This window comes from Schistocerca piceifrons, chromosome 4, assembly GCF_021461385.2.
Source record: "Schistocerca piceifrons isolate TAMUIC-IGC-003096 chromosome 4, iqSchPice1.1, whole genome shotgun sequence".
Classification (NCBI taxonomy): domain Eukaryota; kingdom Metazoa; phylum Arthropoda; class Insecta; order Orthoptera; family Acrididae; genus Schistocerca; species Schistocerca piceifrons.
In genome coordinates this window covers 120,334,622-120,351,108 of record NC_060141.1, presented here as the reverse complement: position 1 = coordinate 120,351,108, position 16,487 = coordinate 120,334,622, and the positions used below count along the sequence as shown (strand labels likewise).

General features: G+C 42.5%; 1 protein-coding gene across 2 annotated transcripts in view; it reads right to left on the bottom strand.

Moving 5' to 3' along the window:
- Positions 1-16,487, bottom strand: part of LOC124794862 (Na(+)/H(+) exchanger beta-like) — a 677,818-nt gene that overhangs the window by 300,703 nt on the left and 360,628 nt on the right. The gene's annotated exons all lie outside the window — the stretch shown is intronic.

The following is a 16,487-nucleotide window of genomic DNA, read 5'->3' as shown; positions in this document are numbered from 1 at the left end:
ATATGCCAACTAACTCAGCAGATGAAGAGATTGAAGAATTGTATGATGAGATAAAACAAATTATTCACATAGTGAAGGGAGACGACAATTTAATAGTCATGGGTGACTGAAATTCAATAGTAGGGAAAGAAAGAGAAAGAAAAGTAGTAGGTGAATATGGAATGGGGTAAGGAATGAAAGAGGAAGCCGCCTGGTAGAATTTTGTACAGAGCATAATTTAATCATAGCTAACACTTGGTTTAAGAATCATGAAAGAAGTTTGTGTACGTGCAAGAGGACTGGAGACACTGGAAGGTTTCAGACAGATTATATAATGGTAAGACAGAGATTTAGGAACCAGGTTTTAAATTGTAAGGCATTTCCAGGGGCAGAAGTGGACTCTGACCACAATTTATTGGTTATAAACTATAGATTAAAACTGAAGAAACTGCAAAAAAGTGGGAATTTAAGGATGTGGGACCCAGATAAACTGAAAGAATCAGAGGTTGTAGAGAGTTTCATAGAGAGCAATAGGGGACGATTGGCAAGAACGGGGGAAAGAAATTCAGTAGAAGAAGAATGAGTAGCTTTGAGAGATGAAATAGTAAAGGTAGCAGAGGATCACGTAGGTACAAAGAAAATCCTTGAGTAACACAAGAGATATTGAATTTAACCGATGAAAGGAGAAAATATAAAAATGCGGTAAATGAAACAGGCAGAAAGGAATACAAACGTCTCAAAAATGAGATCGACAGGCAGTGCAAAAAGGCTAAGCAGGGATGGCTAGAGGACAAATGTAAGGATGTAGAGGCTTATCTCACTAGGGGTACGATAGATACTGCCTACAGTATATTAAAGAGACCTTTGGAGAAAAGAGAACCACTTGTATGAATATCAAGAGCTCATATGGAAAACCTGCACTAAGCAAAGAAGGGAAAGCAGAAAGATGGAAAAAGTATATAGAGGGTCTATTCAAGGGCGATGTCCTTGAGGGCAATATTATGGAAATGGAAGAGGGCAAGGTGAAGATGAAATGGGAGATATGATGCTGCGTGAAGAATTTGACAGAGCAATGGAAGACCAAGGTCGAAACAAGGCCACAGGAGTATACAACATTCCATTAGAACTACTGGCAGCCTTGGGAGAGCCAGTCCTGACAAAACTCTACCATCTGGTGAACAAGATGTATGAGACAGGCGAAATACCCTCAGACTTCAAGAAGAATATGGTAATTCCAATCCCAGAGAAAGCAGGTGTTGACAGGTGGGAATATTACCGAACTATCAGTTTAATAAGTCACGGTTGCAAAATACTAACACGAACTTCTTACAGACGAATGGAAAGATCGGTAGAAGCCGACCTCGGGGAAGATCAGTTAGGATTCCGTAGAAATGTTGGAACATTTGAAGCAATACTGACCCTGCAACTTTCTTTAGAAGATAGGTTAAGGATAGTAAAACCTACATTTCTAGCATTTGTAGACTTAGAGAAAGCTTTCGACATGTTGATTGGAATACTCTCTTTCAAATTCTGAATGTGGCAGGGGGAAAATACAGGGACCGAAAGGTTATTTACATTTTGTACAGAAACCAGATGACAGTTATAGGAGTCGAGGGGCATGAAAAGGAAGCAGTGGTTGGGAAGGGAGTGAGACAGGGTTGTAGCCTCTCCCCGATGTTATTCAATCTGTATATTGAGCAAGCAGTAAAGGAAAGAAAAGAAAAGAAAAATTCGGAGTAGGTATTAAAATCCATGGAGAAGAAACGAAAACTTTGAGGTTCGCCGACGACATTGTAATTCTGTCAGAGAGAGCAGAGGACTTGAAAGAGCAGTTGAACGGAACGGACAGTGTCTTGAAAGGAGGCTGTACGACGTACATCAACAAAACCAAAACGAGGATAATGGAATTTAGTTGCATTAAATCAGGTGTTGCTGAGGGAATTAGATTAGGAATTGAGACAGTTAGAATAATAGATGGGTTTTTCTATTTGGGAAGCAAAGTAACTGATGATGATCGAAGTAGGGAGGATGTAAAATGTAGACTTGCAATGGCAAGAAAAGCGTTTCTGAAGCAGAGAAGCTCGTTAACGTCGAGTAGAGATTTAGGTGTCACGAAGTTCTTGCTGAAAATATTTTTATGGAGTGTAGCCACGTATGGAAGTGAAATATGGACGATAAACAGTTTAGACAAGAAGAGAATAGAAGCTTTTGAAATGTGGTGCTACAGAAGAATGCTGAAGATGAGATTGGTAGATCACGTAAGTAATGAGGAGAGCGGAATACGATTGGGGAGTTTGGATTCCGTAGAATTGTTGGAACACTTGAAGCAATACTGACCCTGCAACTTTCCTTAGAAGATAGGTTAAGGAAAGTCAAACCTACGTTTCTAGCATTTGTAGACTTAGAGAAAGCTTTCGACATGTTGACTGGAATACTCTCTTTCAAATTCTGAAGGTGGCAGAGGTCAAATACAGGGACCGGAAGGTTATTTACATTTTGTACAGAAACCAGATGACAGACTTCTATTCTTCAGAAGTGCTTTTGTTACCTTTCACATTCGCCAATTTACATCCACTCTACTTCGACCATCGTCAGTTATTTTTCTGCCCAAACAACAAAACTTATCACAAAGACGAAGCGTCATCTAGTACGAATCTCCGAAACATTTTCTCCGTGATTTGGCACTCGCAACGAGTCTAGTGACATGCAAAAGAGTACCGAGAACACAATAGATCTAAAACCTGTTTTTATGAAAAAATGGCAGTTACAACGTTTGACAGTCCCCTTCTTCAAATATGCAAAAATGCATTTCAGGTACCTTTAATAAATGTTGTAAGAAGAACATTAACAAAAGGAAAACAAGGGTAATGAAATGTAATGTAGTAAATGAGGCGGTGTTGATGGAATTATATTAAGTAAGGAGACACTAAAAGTAGTTGATGAGTTTTGTTGTTTGGGCAGAAAAATAACTGACGATGGTCGAAGTAGAGTGGATGTAAATTGGCGAATGTGAAAGGTAACAAAAGCACTTCTGAAGAATAGAAGTCAGTTAACATCGAATATAACTTAAGGTATTAGGAAGTCTTTTCTGGATGAAGCTGTTCTTGGGCGTGGTACTGGACTCATACATGTGTCAAGGAACATTGTATAATGTGAATTGTAAACGCAGATATTGTACACTAAAGTAATAAGTATTACATGCCTCGGCGGGTTTGTCCTGCCTTGTTGCGGGAATCACATAATGTGTGTGTGTGTGTGTGTGTGTGTGTGTGTGTGTGTGTGTGTGAGAGAGAGAGAGAGAGAGAGAGAGAGAGAGAGAGAGGGAGGGGGAGGGAGAGAGAGAGAGAGAGAGATAGAGAGAGAGAGAGAGAGAGAGAGAGAGCATTGGAAAATGTGGACAAGCGCGACATTCTGAGTTTTGGGGAGGCCTAGAAGCGTGCACGGATAGCCAAAGTTGTTAAGATGACCGCTCGCGATAAGCAGGAAATTCAGGTTCGAGTCGCGGTCCAGGACAAATTTTCATGTCACCAACAAATAGTACCACTGAAGTCAATTTGGATTCGCAATTTGCGAATAAAATTTCGTTAACACCTGCAGTATGCGATTTCCTCTTTAAGTTTAGGATATCTCCACTCATTACGACCTTGTCCTATGGGCCAAAACTATTGAATCATGAATACAGACTTTGTCGTATAGGGCGTGACTTTTGAATTACCTTGTATACCCGGAGCCAGCAGACACATCGAGATGAGGTTTTCGCTAAGTTATAGCAGACAATATGCCGAATTTTATGACGTATACAAATACTTTTTTTTACGTTTATAGCTGCTCAATTAGTATGCAGCACTGGAAAGACTTAGAAGAGGACATTAATGATACAACTTATGAGGAATGGAAACACCAGCCGTTAGAAGCGCCAAACCTCACATTTGTCAAGGGAATATGCAGATGCTGAGAAGGTATTATGATATAACAGAATTATGCTCCTATACTCGTCTCTGAAAAAAATGACAAAAATTAGAAGATAAATAATTTGTTACCAACGCTGTAGACGTCATTTCAGGGAACCGACTAGTTCTAAGAGCCAACAAAGAAGCTTTTGTTTCAAATTCCTCTAAGACTGAGGCACTGCGTTTGATTTATGATAATGGAAGTAGAGAAACACAGCAGTAACATTGTAACCAAACAACTGTAGTCAAGAAAGACATTTCTCACTTCATATACAAATGGTTTAAATGTCTCTAAGCACTATGGGACTTAACATCTGAGGTCATCAGTCCCCTAGACTTAGAACTACTGAAACCTAACTAACCTAAGGACAGCACACACATCCATGCCCGAGGCAGAATTCGAACCTGCGACCGCAGGAGCAGCGTGGTTCCGGACTGAAGCGCCTAGAACCACTCGGCCACAACGACCGGCACTTCATACACACTCTTTTATAAGAGTATAATAAAGATAATTCAAAGAAATCTCTCAGTATTGACTTCTGTTTCTTACACAAATCCATTCTTGGGATCAGATGTCTCAAAGTTCACTGTAGATCTCCGTGTATTGTTGAGGAAGAAGTGTCAACATCGTCAACTGGTCTTTGTGTTTTTGCAAAGTCTGATAAACATGGTTGGTCTTTCAGACGAAGTACGGCATGGCATACATCAACGATGGTCTTTCCTCTTTTGAATACATTGATATTTTTACTTACTCTGTTTTAGTGTCACAATTTTTAACAGCTGTTTGAAACGGAAGAGTATGAGACACCTTTACCATGCTTGCATGAATGCGTGGTGTATTTTCTTCCGGACATGTTCGAAAGAACAGGCACCACACATTCATATAACTGCTTCTCCTAGATGGGCAATGGGTACACCTTCTTCAGTGCGGATGCACAAGTACGTCGGACTTCCTGCGGGAATCTCAGAGTAGCGAGCATGGAGGGAACTGACAGAAATGGACTGCGGGTAGGAGGCACTCGTTAGGACTGTAGGTCGGGTGTGAGGCGTGCCGATACTCCGCTCATGTGCAATAAGCAGTGTACCTCGGGTGGCGCAGCGGTAAACGCAGCTGCCTAATAAGCAGAAGATCCCGGTTTAGAATCACGGTCCGGCACACTTTTTCACTTGTCGCCGCTGTTTCCGTGTAATGTCCGGATGTAACTGACGTCACTAATCCCTTTCCCTTCCATTCCACCTCACCCCCCCCTCCCATCTTCAATTTACAAATACTTTATCATACTGCTGTTGGAGGTGTACAACCCTGAATTGTCAACAATGTTTCAGCAACATTTTTAAAGCTAATGAAGTCAGTTGTATACCTTGGAATTGCATGAATGGTCTTATAGCTTTCTACATCTACATCCATACTCCGCAAGCCACTCATGGTGTGTGGCGGAGGGTACTTTGAATACCTCTATCGGTTCTCCCTTCTGATCCAGTCTCGTATTGTTCTTGGAAAGAAAGAGTGTCGGTATGCCTCTGTGTGGGCTCTAATCTCTCTGACTTTATCCTCGTGGTCTCTTCGCGAGATGTACGTAGGAGGGAGCAATATACTGCTTGACTCCTCGGTGGAGGTATGTTCTCGAAACTTCAACAAAAGCCCGTACCGAGCTACTGAGCGTGTCTCCTGCAGAGTCTTCCATCTATCATCTCCGTAACGCTTTCGCGACTACTAAATGATCCTGTAACGAAGCGCGCTGCTCTCCGTTGGATCTTCTCTCTCTTTTCTATCAACCCTATCTGGTACGGATCCCACACCGGCGAGTAGTATATAAGCAGTGGGCGAACAAGTGTACTGTAGCCTGCTTCCTTTGTTTTCTGATTGCTTTTCCTTAGGATTCTTCTAATGAATCTCAGTCTGGCATCTGCTTTACTGAACATTAATTTTATATGGTCATTCCATTTTAAATTACTCCTAATACCTACACCCAGATAATTTATGGAATTACCTGCTTCCAGTTGCTGACCTGCTATAATGTAGGTAAATGATAAAGGATCTATCTTTCTATGTATTCGCAGCATATTACACTTGTCTACATTGAGATTCAGTTGCCATTCCCTCCACCATGCGTCAATACGTTGCAGATCCTCCTGCATTTCAATGCAATTTTCCATTGTTACAACCTCTCCATGTACTACAGCATCATCCGCAAAAAGCCTCAGTGAACTCCCGATGTTATCCACAAGGTCATTTATATATATTGTGAATAGCAACGGTCCTACGACACTCCCCTGCGGCACACCTGAAATCACTCTTACTTCGGAAGACTTCTCTCCATTGAGAATGACATGCTGCGTTCTGTTATCTAGGAACTCTTCAATCCAATCACACAATTGGTTTGATAGTCCATATGCTCTTACTTTGTTCATTAATCGACTGTGGAGAACTGTATCAAACGCCTTGCGGAAGTCAAGAAACACAGCATCTACCTGAGAACCCGTGTCTATGGCCCTCTAAGTATCGTGGACGAATAGCGCGAGCTGGGTTTACCACGATCGTCTTTTTCGAAACCCATGCTGATTCCTACAGAGTAGATTTCTAGTCTCCAGAAAAGTCATTATACTCGAACATAATACGTGTTCCAAAATTCTACAACTGATCGACGTTAGAGATAGAGGTCTATAGTTCTGCTTTGGCTGACCCAATAGTCTCGTGGAAGAAAGATTTTGACGCATGGAAATTGGGACTACAGAAGGAAGCAGTACTTGGCACTAACATAAAAAAGAATCTTGGTATGGCACTTGAAACAAGTCTATGCAACACACTACCGAGAACGCAACAGCTCTGAACATGCATTTTGTGAAAATATGGTATGTTTCACATTTACGCTCTTCATATGTGGAACTTGATCAGAGAGCAAAACCCAGTGTCCCGACTTCGGGAGAAGCAGCCCCACAAATGTCTTCGTACTGTACCAAATGTAAGCAAACATGTAATACAGCTGAAACCAATATGACGGATGCCCTCCCATTCTGCATAGATAAATACAGACCCTTTCATCAGAACATTTGGACATCGTTCGGGGAACACAATATAGGCTGCATCGTCAATAGACTTAATATCTCGAGAGTTTTGTCTGTTATGAAAACTCTACAAAGAAAATTCTACAAGGTTATGCCGACAACTCCTGAAACCGTGAAATGGCGTATAAGAACTACCTGTGCTGCGACGATTCCAGATCAAATTACCCGTTCTGTATTGGTTGTCCAGAATCGCTTTATAGCATGATCGATGCTCAAGATCAATATTCTGTGCATTTGGAACGGTAGTCATCTATAAATACACTAACGAGGCCTAGAGTTACGTGTTTGCTTACGTTTCGTAGAGTGAGGAAAACGTTTGTGGGCCTTTTATCCTGATGGCGAGACAGAGGTTTTAGGCGGTGTTAATGTTAGATCAAGTTACACGTATGTTACGCCACTGAAGTTCTCCACGAAGGCTATCCAAATGCCATAGAAAAAGTATACACTGTCTATACAAAAAGTTCCGAGACTGATTTTATTCTTAGCATATAACAGATGTCAGTGGAGTAACTGTGATGAGCTTGAACTAACAAATGAGACAACAGATGAGCATTCGACCACTCAGCTGGTAGCCGGCAGTGTTAAGTAGTGGACGTTGAAACGTAACAGCGTATTTTTCATACAATTTTGAAGATAATTTGGAATGTATGATTAATTGTTGTGGAATTAGGTAGGACCCATATAAGTAACATGACGTCTTCTCCTGACGGCAGGACTCTGGTCTTTGCTCGCTGACGAACTTCCACGTACGGAGAGCGGAAATGAGAAACGTTCCAAGTGCCATATTTTCACAAAACACATGTTCAGTGCTCTGCAAGCAATTTTTAACAACTTCATGTCAAAGTACTCACTTAATATTACTTCAATCCATTGGTAGGAGTATATATTCCCTCCCGCCGGAGGTTCGAGTCCTCGCTCGGGCATGTGTATGTGTGTGTGTGTGTGTGTGTGTGTGTGTGTGTGTGTGTTGTTCTTAGCATAAGTTACTTTAAGTAGTGTGTAAGTCTAGGGACCGATGACCTAAGCGGTTTGGTCCCTTAGGAATTCACACACGCAAGCATGTATTGTCAATTCCTTTAACTGAAATTATGGTTTTTCACTTATTCAAATGGTTCAAATGGCTCTGAGCACTATGGGACTTAACATCTATGGTCATCAGTCCCCTAGACTCAGAACTACTTAAACCTAACTAACCTAAGGACATCACACACATCCATGCCCGAGGCAGGATTCGAGCCTGCGACCGCAGCAGCAGCGCGGTTCCGGACTGAAGCGCCTAGAACCACTCGGCCACAACGACCGACTTTTCATTTATGAACAATTGATTAACAAAAGAGTATATACTGTAATTATAATGTTTGAAACCGGTAACAACCCTGTTTATCACACTGTCAGTTTGCTGTGCTATTGGCCAACTTAAACAACATCTAATTACCCCGTAATTACTGTAATTCATAAAACGAAATCAGATTAACAATGTAAACAAACTGTTTATTTGAACTGCTGTGTCATATATTGAAATTCTGTTCACACTCAAAAATAATGTACTCATATAAGAAACAGCAAACGTAGTAGGAGTACTTGGGATAATATAGTTCCAGTGGAATTTTAAAAAATGTAATCAGCTTCTTTTATTCGGACCATATCAATTATTTTTCCACAAAAACAAGAGATAGGTAATCGTCTTTCTATCACATTCCATGCATTTCAGCTCTAACCGCAGGAAAATAACATTTTGCCTAATTATCTACAACGTCTGTAATTGTAATTAGTGAATTTACTATACGCAACAATACATCAATTGTTAGTAAGAGTATATAAGAGACGAGAGAAATCGTGTGGGAGGCCAGGTTTGATGTAACACCTTGAGCAGCACTCTGTGACGTAAAAGTTGTACAGCTGAAACAATAATGACTTTTCACTTCATCTGAGAACCATGGTGTTCTCTGGCCCGTTTTCACTTAACAAACTTACAGAAAACATCAGTTGCAGCGAAGCAACGAAGTGAAGGTAAGTTATGGTTAATGTTTATTATTTTGAACGAATGGAATTACACCCCCCAAACTTCGAGAACATTTATTTCAGCTGACGTTGACAAAATAAATATTTTGTAAAGAAGTTTACTTTGAATTTTTTCTGTCGATAAAATTTATCCCCAACAAGGCGGTTACGTCGCAACGTACGACCATAATGTGTTAACGCTGTTGTCATGAATCATAATGGAACAACTAACTGAACATATTTAAATCAAGTGTTCTAGACAGACTCCAGAATGTTTTGAAGAAGAGAAAAGTGTGTGGAAAATTTGTCCCACAGATCTTGACTGCCGAACAGAAAACAATGATGTGTCGATGTCTGCTGTAGTTTGCTTGAAAAGAAAAACGCGGACGATTCTTTTTTGGTAAAAATTCATCACGGGTGACAACGCTTGGCGTTATCAATGTGAACTTACCACAGAACAACAAAGTGCGGAAAGGTTCTCTTATGGTTAGCCAAGATCGAAGCGCGTGAGATGGTGACGCGCGAATTGAACAACATCCCAGTTTCACGTGGTTGTATGAACGTTCTGTGCATTATATTCAGGTGGGAGGAGACTATGTAGACTGAAACATTAAAACCACCATCTCAACATTCCTCTGCTTTCTACACTCCTGGAAATGGAAAAAAGAACACATTGACACCGGTGTGTCAGACCCACCATACTTGCTCCGGACACTGCGAGAGGGCTGTACAAGCAATGATCACACGCACGGCACAGCGGACACACCACGAACCGCGGTGTTGGCCGTCGAATGGCGCTAGCTGCGCAGCATTTGTGCACCGCCGCCGTCAGTGTCAGCCAGTTTGCCGTGGCATACGGAGCTCCATCGCAGTCTTTAACACTGGTAGCATGCCGCGACAGCGTGGACGTGAACCGTATGTGCAGTTGACGGACTTTGAGCGAGGGCGTATAGTGGGCATGCGGGAGGCCGGGTGGACGTACCGCCGAATTGCTCAACACGTGGGGCATGAAGTCTCCACAGTACATCGATGTTGTCGCCAGTGGTCGGCGGAAGGTGCACGTGCCCGTCGACCTGGGACCGGACCGCAGCGACGCACGGATGCACGCCAAGACCGTAGGATCCTACACAGTGCCGTAGGGGACCGCACCGCCACTTCCCAGCAAATTAGGGACACTGTTGCTCCTGGGGTTTCGGCGAGGACCATTCGCAACCGTCTCCATGAAGCTGGGCTACGGTCCCGCACACCGTTAGGCCGTCTTCCGCTCACGCCCCAACATCGTGCAGTCCGCCTCCAGTGGTGTCGCGACAGGCGTGAATGGAGGGACGAATGGAGACGTGTCGTCTTCAGCGATGAGACTCGCTTCTGCCTTGGTGCCAATGATGGTCGTATGCGTGTTTGGCGCCGTGCAGGTGAGCGCCACAATCAGGACTGCATACGACCGAGGCACACAGGGACAACTCCCGGCATCATGGTGTGGGGAGCGATCTCCTACACTGGCCGTACACCACTGGTGATCGTCGAGGGGACACTGAATAGTGCACGGTACATCCAAACCGTCATCGAACCCATCGTTCTACCATTCCTAGACCGGCAAGGGAACTTGCTGTTACAACAGGACAATGCACGTCCGCATGTATCCCGTGCCACCCAACGTGTTCTAGAAGGTGTAAGTCAACTACCCTGGCCAGCAAGATCTCCGGATCTGTCCCCCATTGAGCATGTTTGGGACTGGATGAAGCGTCGTCTCACGCGGTCTGCACGTCCAGCACGAACGCTGGTCCAACTGAGGCGCCAGGTGGAAATGGCATGGCAAGCCGTTCCACAGGACTACATCCAGCATCTCTACGATCGTCTCCATGGGAGAATAGCAGCCTGCATTGCTGCGAAAGTTGGATATACACTGTACTAGTGCCGACATTGTGCATGCTCTGTTGCCTGTGTCTATGTGCCTGTGGTTCTGTCAGTGTGATCATGTAATGTATCTGACCCCAGGAATGTGTCAATAAAGTTTCCCCTTCCTAGGACAATGAATTCACGGTGTTCTTATTTCAATTTCCAGAAGTGTATTAAATCAGTCTCGAAACTTCTTGGACTGATAGTGTATAAAAGACAGTCGACGTCATAAAACGGTAGCTATAGACATTAAAAATTACTTGCATACGTCAAAAAATTTGGGGCATTGCCCTTCAGAACTTAGTGAAACTGCACCCTGACATACGAGGGTGAGTCAAATGAAAACCTTAAATTTGCAATAACAAATCGAAATTTCGCGCCGTTATCCTGTAAGTTGGTAATCGTGCAACAAACAGCGTTCAGAATGGCCTGTAGGCGGCAGCATAGTGCAGATGCACACATACCATCGCAGTATCAGTATAAAGATGGCCGCCCCACTTTCGACTTGCACCAGGGAAGAACAGCGTTCTGTTATTCGGTTTTTGCGTAGTGAAGGTGTGAAACCTATTGAAATTCATCGACGAATGAAGGTTCAGTACGGTGATGCATGTTTGTCACACCAGCAGGTCTAGGAATGGAGAAAGAAGTTCGCAAAAGGTGTGACTTCAGTGGAAGATGCTCCTCGTCCAGGTCAGGCACAACGAGTTGTGAATCCACAGAACATTACAGCAGTTGAAGCCATAGAGAAGGAAAACCGCCGAGTGACACTGAATGAGATTGCAGCCTGTTTACAGATTAATCATGGGTCACCACACCACATTGTGCATGATGTGCTCCAGTTTCACAAAGTGTCTGCAAGATGGGTGCCACGGCAGCTGACTCCTGAAATGAGAGAACGACGTGTTGATGCTTGTGAAGAACTTCTTCGGCGCTTTGAACGACAATGTGATGGCTTTCTTGCAAGAATCGTTACTGGGGACGAAACCTGGGTTCACTTCCACCAACCGGAAACGAGGAGAGCGAGCAAGGAATGGTGCCATTCCTCATCATCAAAACCAAAGAAGTTTCGAACAGAACCATCAGCAGGGAAGGATATGCTGACCCTCTTTTGTGACGAATAAGGCGTCATTTTGGAGCATTACATGCCTAAAGGGACCACTGTCACCACTGTATCATACACAGATCTCCTAAAAAATAATCTTCGGCCTGCAATCAAACCAAAGCGACGTGGATTGCTGTCAGCAGGTGTTCTTTTGCAGCATGCCAATAGGCCTCACACTGTCCGTACAACACTTGCAACAATCGCAGACCTGCTTTTTGAGTGTCCTCCTCATCCACCATACTCACCAGACCTTGTTCCAAGTGATTTCCATATGTTTGGACCACTCAAAGACGCAATGGGAAGAAAGAATTTCTGTTCTGATGAAGAGGTACACCACGCGGTGCATGAGTGGTTGCGCGGACTACCAAAAGAATTTTTTTCTAAAGGAATTTATTCACTTTGTAAGCGCTGGAGGACTTGCATTGAGCGAGGGGGAGATTATGTTGAAAAGTGATGCAGCTTTGTACCATTTCTGACAATAAATAATATTCAAAAAAATATTTAAGGTTTTCATTTGACTCACGCTCGTACTTCCGCTGTCCGGATATACACTTCGGGAAAAAAATTAGTGCATTCTTTTGTAGGTTTTCAACCTACGCAAGAATTAGTGTTGCAACAGTGTATGTGGAGTACCTGAAATGATCACATTTACAGATCAATAGCACAAGCGGTTCTGAGGTACCAGGTATCGACCCGTGCTGAAACACTCATATCAGAACGTGCCGTAGCCTCCACGTGAAGCGATGCCGGCGTCGACTGTGGTATCCAGTAGACCTTGAAGATGACGACTACTGTCCTGGGACACGTTATGCCACGCCTGCTCGACCTGTTGACGTAGTTCTGTAGGAGTTGTTAGCTGACGAGTCGGACAAGCCTACTTATCGTCCCATTGTATCCCACATGTGTTCAATGGGAGGCAAGTCCGGAGGTCGTGCTGGTCAGGGAAGTTTCCTGCAAGTCTTGTAGGGCACGTTGAGTTTCGCGGGCAGTGTGTGGACGAGCATTATCCTGTTGGAACAACCCGTCAGCTTTTTATTGCAAAAACCGCAAAAGAACGTGCTCAACTTCTTCTTCAGTAGCTCTACAGCCCTTGGTGAGCCTTGGCTTCTTCAACAACCTTCCTCCATACTTCTCGGTTATTTGCTGCTGTTTTCCACCCCCGGACTCTCATACTGGTGATATCCATTACTACCTCGTCGGTCCATCTTCTTCTAGGTCTCCCTTTTCGCCTAGCTGAATGGATCACACCTTTCATCATTTTCTTTGGAATTCTGTCCTCTGCCATTCTCTCAAAGTGTCCTAGCCATCGTATTCGCAGTGATTTCACAAATTTTACTATGTCCCTGCCTTGTATTAACTCTAGAAATTCGGTATTGTAGCGTATTCTCCACCCTTCTTCCTCCCTTATTGGCCCATGGATTTTGCGCAGTATTTTCCGCTCAATGGTTCTTAGTGCATTTTTATCGTGTTCTGTCAACGTCCATACCTCTGATCCGTGTGTGATAACTGGGCGGACTAGGGAATTATATATTAGCAGTTTTGTCCCTCTTGTAACAAGGCTATTTTTTAAAAGTTGTATATTTGCAAAGTAAGCTCTGTTTCCTGCTTGTATTCTTTCCCTTATAGCCTTTCCAATACTGTTATCATTTGTTATTAGGGCTCCCAAGTAATTAAAAGAGGACACTCCTTTGAAGCATTTCCCATTGACATTTAGATCTTTAGGGGTTCTTCTGGCCTCAGATTGTGACATTACCATATATTTTGTTTTGTTTTCATTTACTATGAGATCAATTTTTAAGGCCTCTGTTTCCATCGCCCGGTATGTTTCTAGGTTGTATTGGTATTTCTTCCTACTATAGCAATGTCATCAGCGTATGAACATATCTGGCTAGTTTTCATAAATATGGAGCCTCTTTTGTTGATTTTATTTACTACACTATGCAGTGCTATATTTAATAGGACAGTGGAGAGACTATCACCTTGCTTCACACCTTCATTAAAGTCAAAGCTTTCACGTGTTCTGCTAAGGACCTTTACTTTTGCTCTTGTCTCTATCATTGTCATTCTGATTAGTCTTATTTGTTTAGCACATATACCAACCTCTTTCAGTACTCTATACAGTTCTTGGCGATTTATGCTGTCAAAGGCATGTTTGAAGTCGATGAATAGGAAATGCAATCTATATCGTATTCATAGTACTTTTCCATCATTCGTCTTATCACAAATATTTGATCAATTGTTCCTCTGTCTGATCGAAAGCCACATTGATATTCCCCCAGTATGCCTTCTGCACACTTCTGTATCCTTTCGTTTAATATATTTGTGAAGATCTTTTAAGCTGTGCTTAGGAGTGTTATATCTCTATAGTTTTCACATGCTGTCAGTCCCCCTTCTTATAAATGAGGATTGTTATTGTTCTTGTTGTAGTCTTCAGTCCTGAGACTGGTTTCATGCACCTCTCCATGCTACCCTATCCTGTGCAAGATGCTTCATCTCCCAGTACTTACTGCAACCTACATCCTTCTGAATCTGCTTAGTGTATTCATCTCTTGGTCTCCCTCTACGATTTTTACCCTCCACGCTGCCCTCCAATGCTAACTTTGTGATCCCTTGATGCCTCAGAACATGTCCTACCAACCGGTCCCTTCTTCTTGTCAAGTTGTGCCAAAAAATCCTCTTCTCCCCAATTCTGTTCAATACCTCCTAATTAGTTATGTGATCTACCCATCTAATCTTCAGCATTCTTCCGTAGCACCACATTTCGAAAGTTTCTATTTTCTTCTTGTCCAAACTATTTATCGTCCATGTTTCACTTCCATACATGGCTACACTCCATACAAATACTTTCAGAAACGACTTCCTGACACTTAAATCTATACTCGATGTTAACAAATTTCTCTTCTTCGGAAACGCTTTCCTTGCCATTGCCAGTCTACATTTTATATCTTCTCTCCTCGACTATCATCAGTTATTTTGCTCCCCAAATAGCAAAACTCCTTTACTACTTTAAGTGTCTCATTTCCCAATCTAATTCCCGCGGCATCCTCCGACTTAATTCGACTACAGTGCATTATCCTCGTTTTGCTTTTGTTGATGTTCATCTTATATCCTCCTCTCAACACACTGTGCATTCCGTTCAACTGCTCTTCCAAGTCCTTTGCTGTCTCTGACAGAGGATTATCATTCTAATTTTCCAATTATCTGGCATAGTTTCTGTTTCCCATATATTTTGGTCGTCCAGAACCTCGTCTACAAGTGTGAGAATGTTCACGTGACCACTGATATCAGAACGTAGAACAAGTGACGCAGTACGTCCGACTTGTATGGCAATTCTCCGAAAGTTAGTTAGTTAGTTACATGTTCCACTGGTCAATATCACGGAAAACCGTTATGGTGTGTAACGTGTCAAATGCACAAGGAATAAGTTTTTTTTGTTTACATTATAGTGTTATATCTAAATATTTCTGTTATCTATCCCATTCCCTTAAATGGCACAAAATGCATATACTATATCTCGAGATTTATTTACTCATATTCAAGAATTCATCTATGGTATAGAAGGAGTTGTCAAGGAGGTATGATTTCAATTTGTTTTTGAAATTATTACTGCTGTCTGTCAGACATTTTATTTCATCTATAGGTCTTTCTTTTGTCTGGTATTATAATCATGAACGACGCTATTGATTTTAAACTGGTCCATGTTGTTGAGAAAAAAAATTCATTACTGAGTAAATGTACTGTGAAGCAGTTGTAAGAATTCCTAACCTATTAAACACATGCCTACAAGATGTGCGACTATGAACCCCACACATTATTCCAACTACTTTCTTTTGAGCAGTGAATGCCTTTTGCCTAAGTGTTGAGTTGCCACAGAATATTATTCCGTATGTCATCGGAGAGTGGAAGTATGCAACGTATGGTAGCTTACTAATTTCTACATCCTCAAAATTGGCAATTATTCTGATCGCAAAAGTTGCTGAACCTAGTCGCTTTAGGAGATCCAAAATATGAATTTTCCAATTAAGATTATCATCTATATGTCCACCAAAAACTTAGTATGCTCCACCCTGGCTACTGACTTCTTTTGATGTGTTATGTTTACTGAAGGAATTATACTTTTTGCAGCAGAAAATTGGATCTACTGTGTGGACCACCGGCCACTCTGAAGGCCATGATTTGACCCCTTTGAAACTCGTTGAGTTGGCTGCAGGAAGCACTAGTGCCTCTCGCTGGCGTGGTGGCCTGCTTGCTTCACACGTTTGCACCACATGAGCCTTCTGGCTTTGAGCGTTTCCTTTTAAAGGGTGCGCAAAGATGGCATTCTGGTAGCTATGTCGTTATGTTGTCTACTATCCCCCCACGTGGCATATGCCGTCCTTCCAGGTGTATTACTTTTTTTCCGTTGGTGTATTTCGGGTGGCCTTAGGCAAATCCTCTCAGAAGTCTTCCATTTAGAATGTTCGAATCGCGTTAAGCCAGCTGCATTTGCTTTG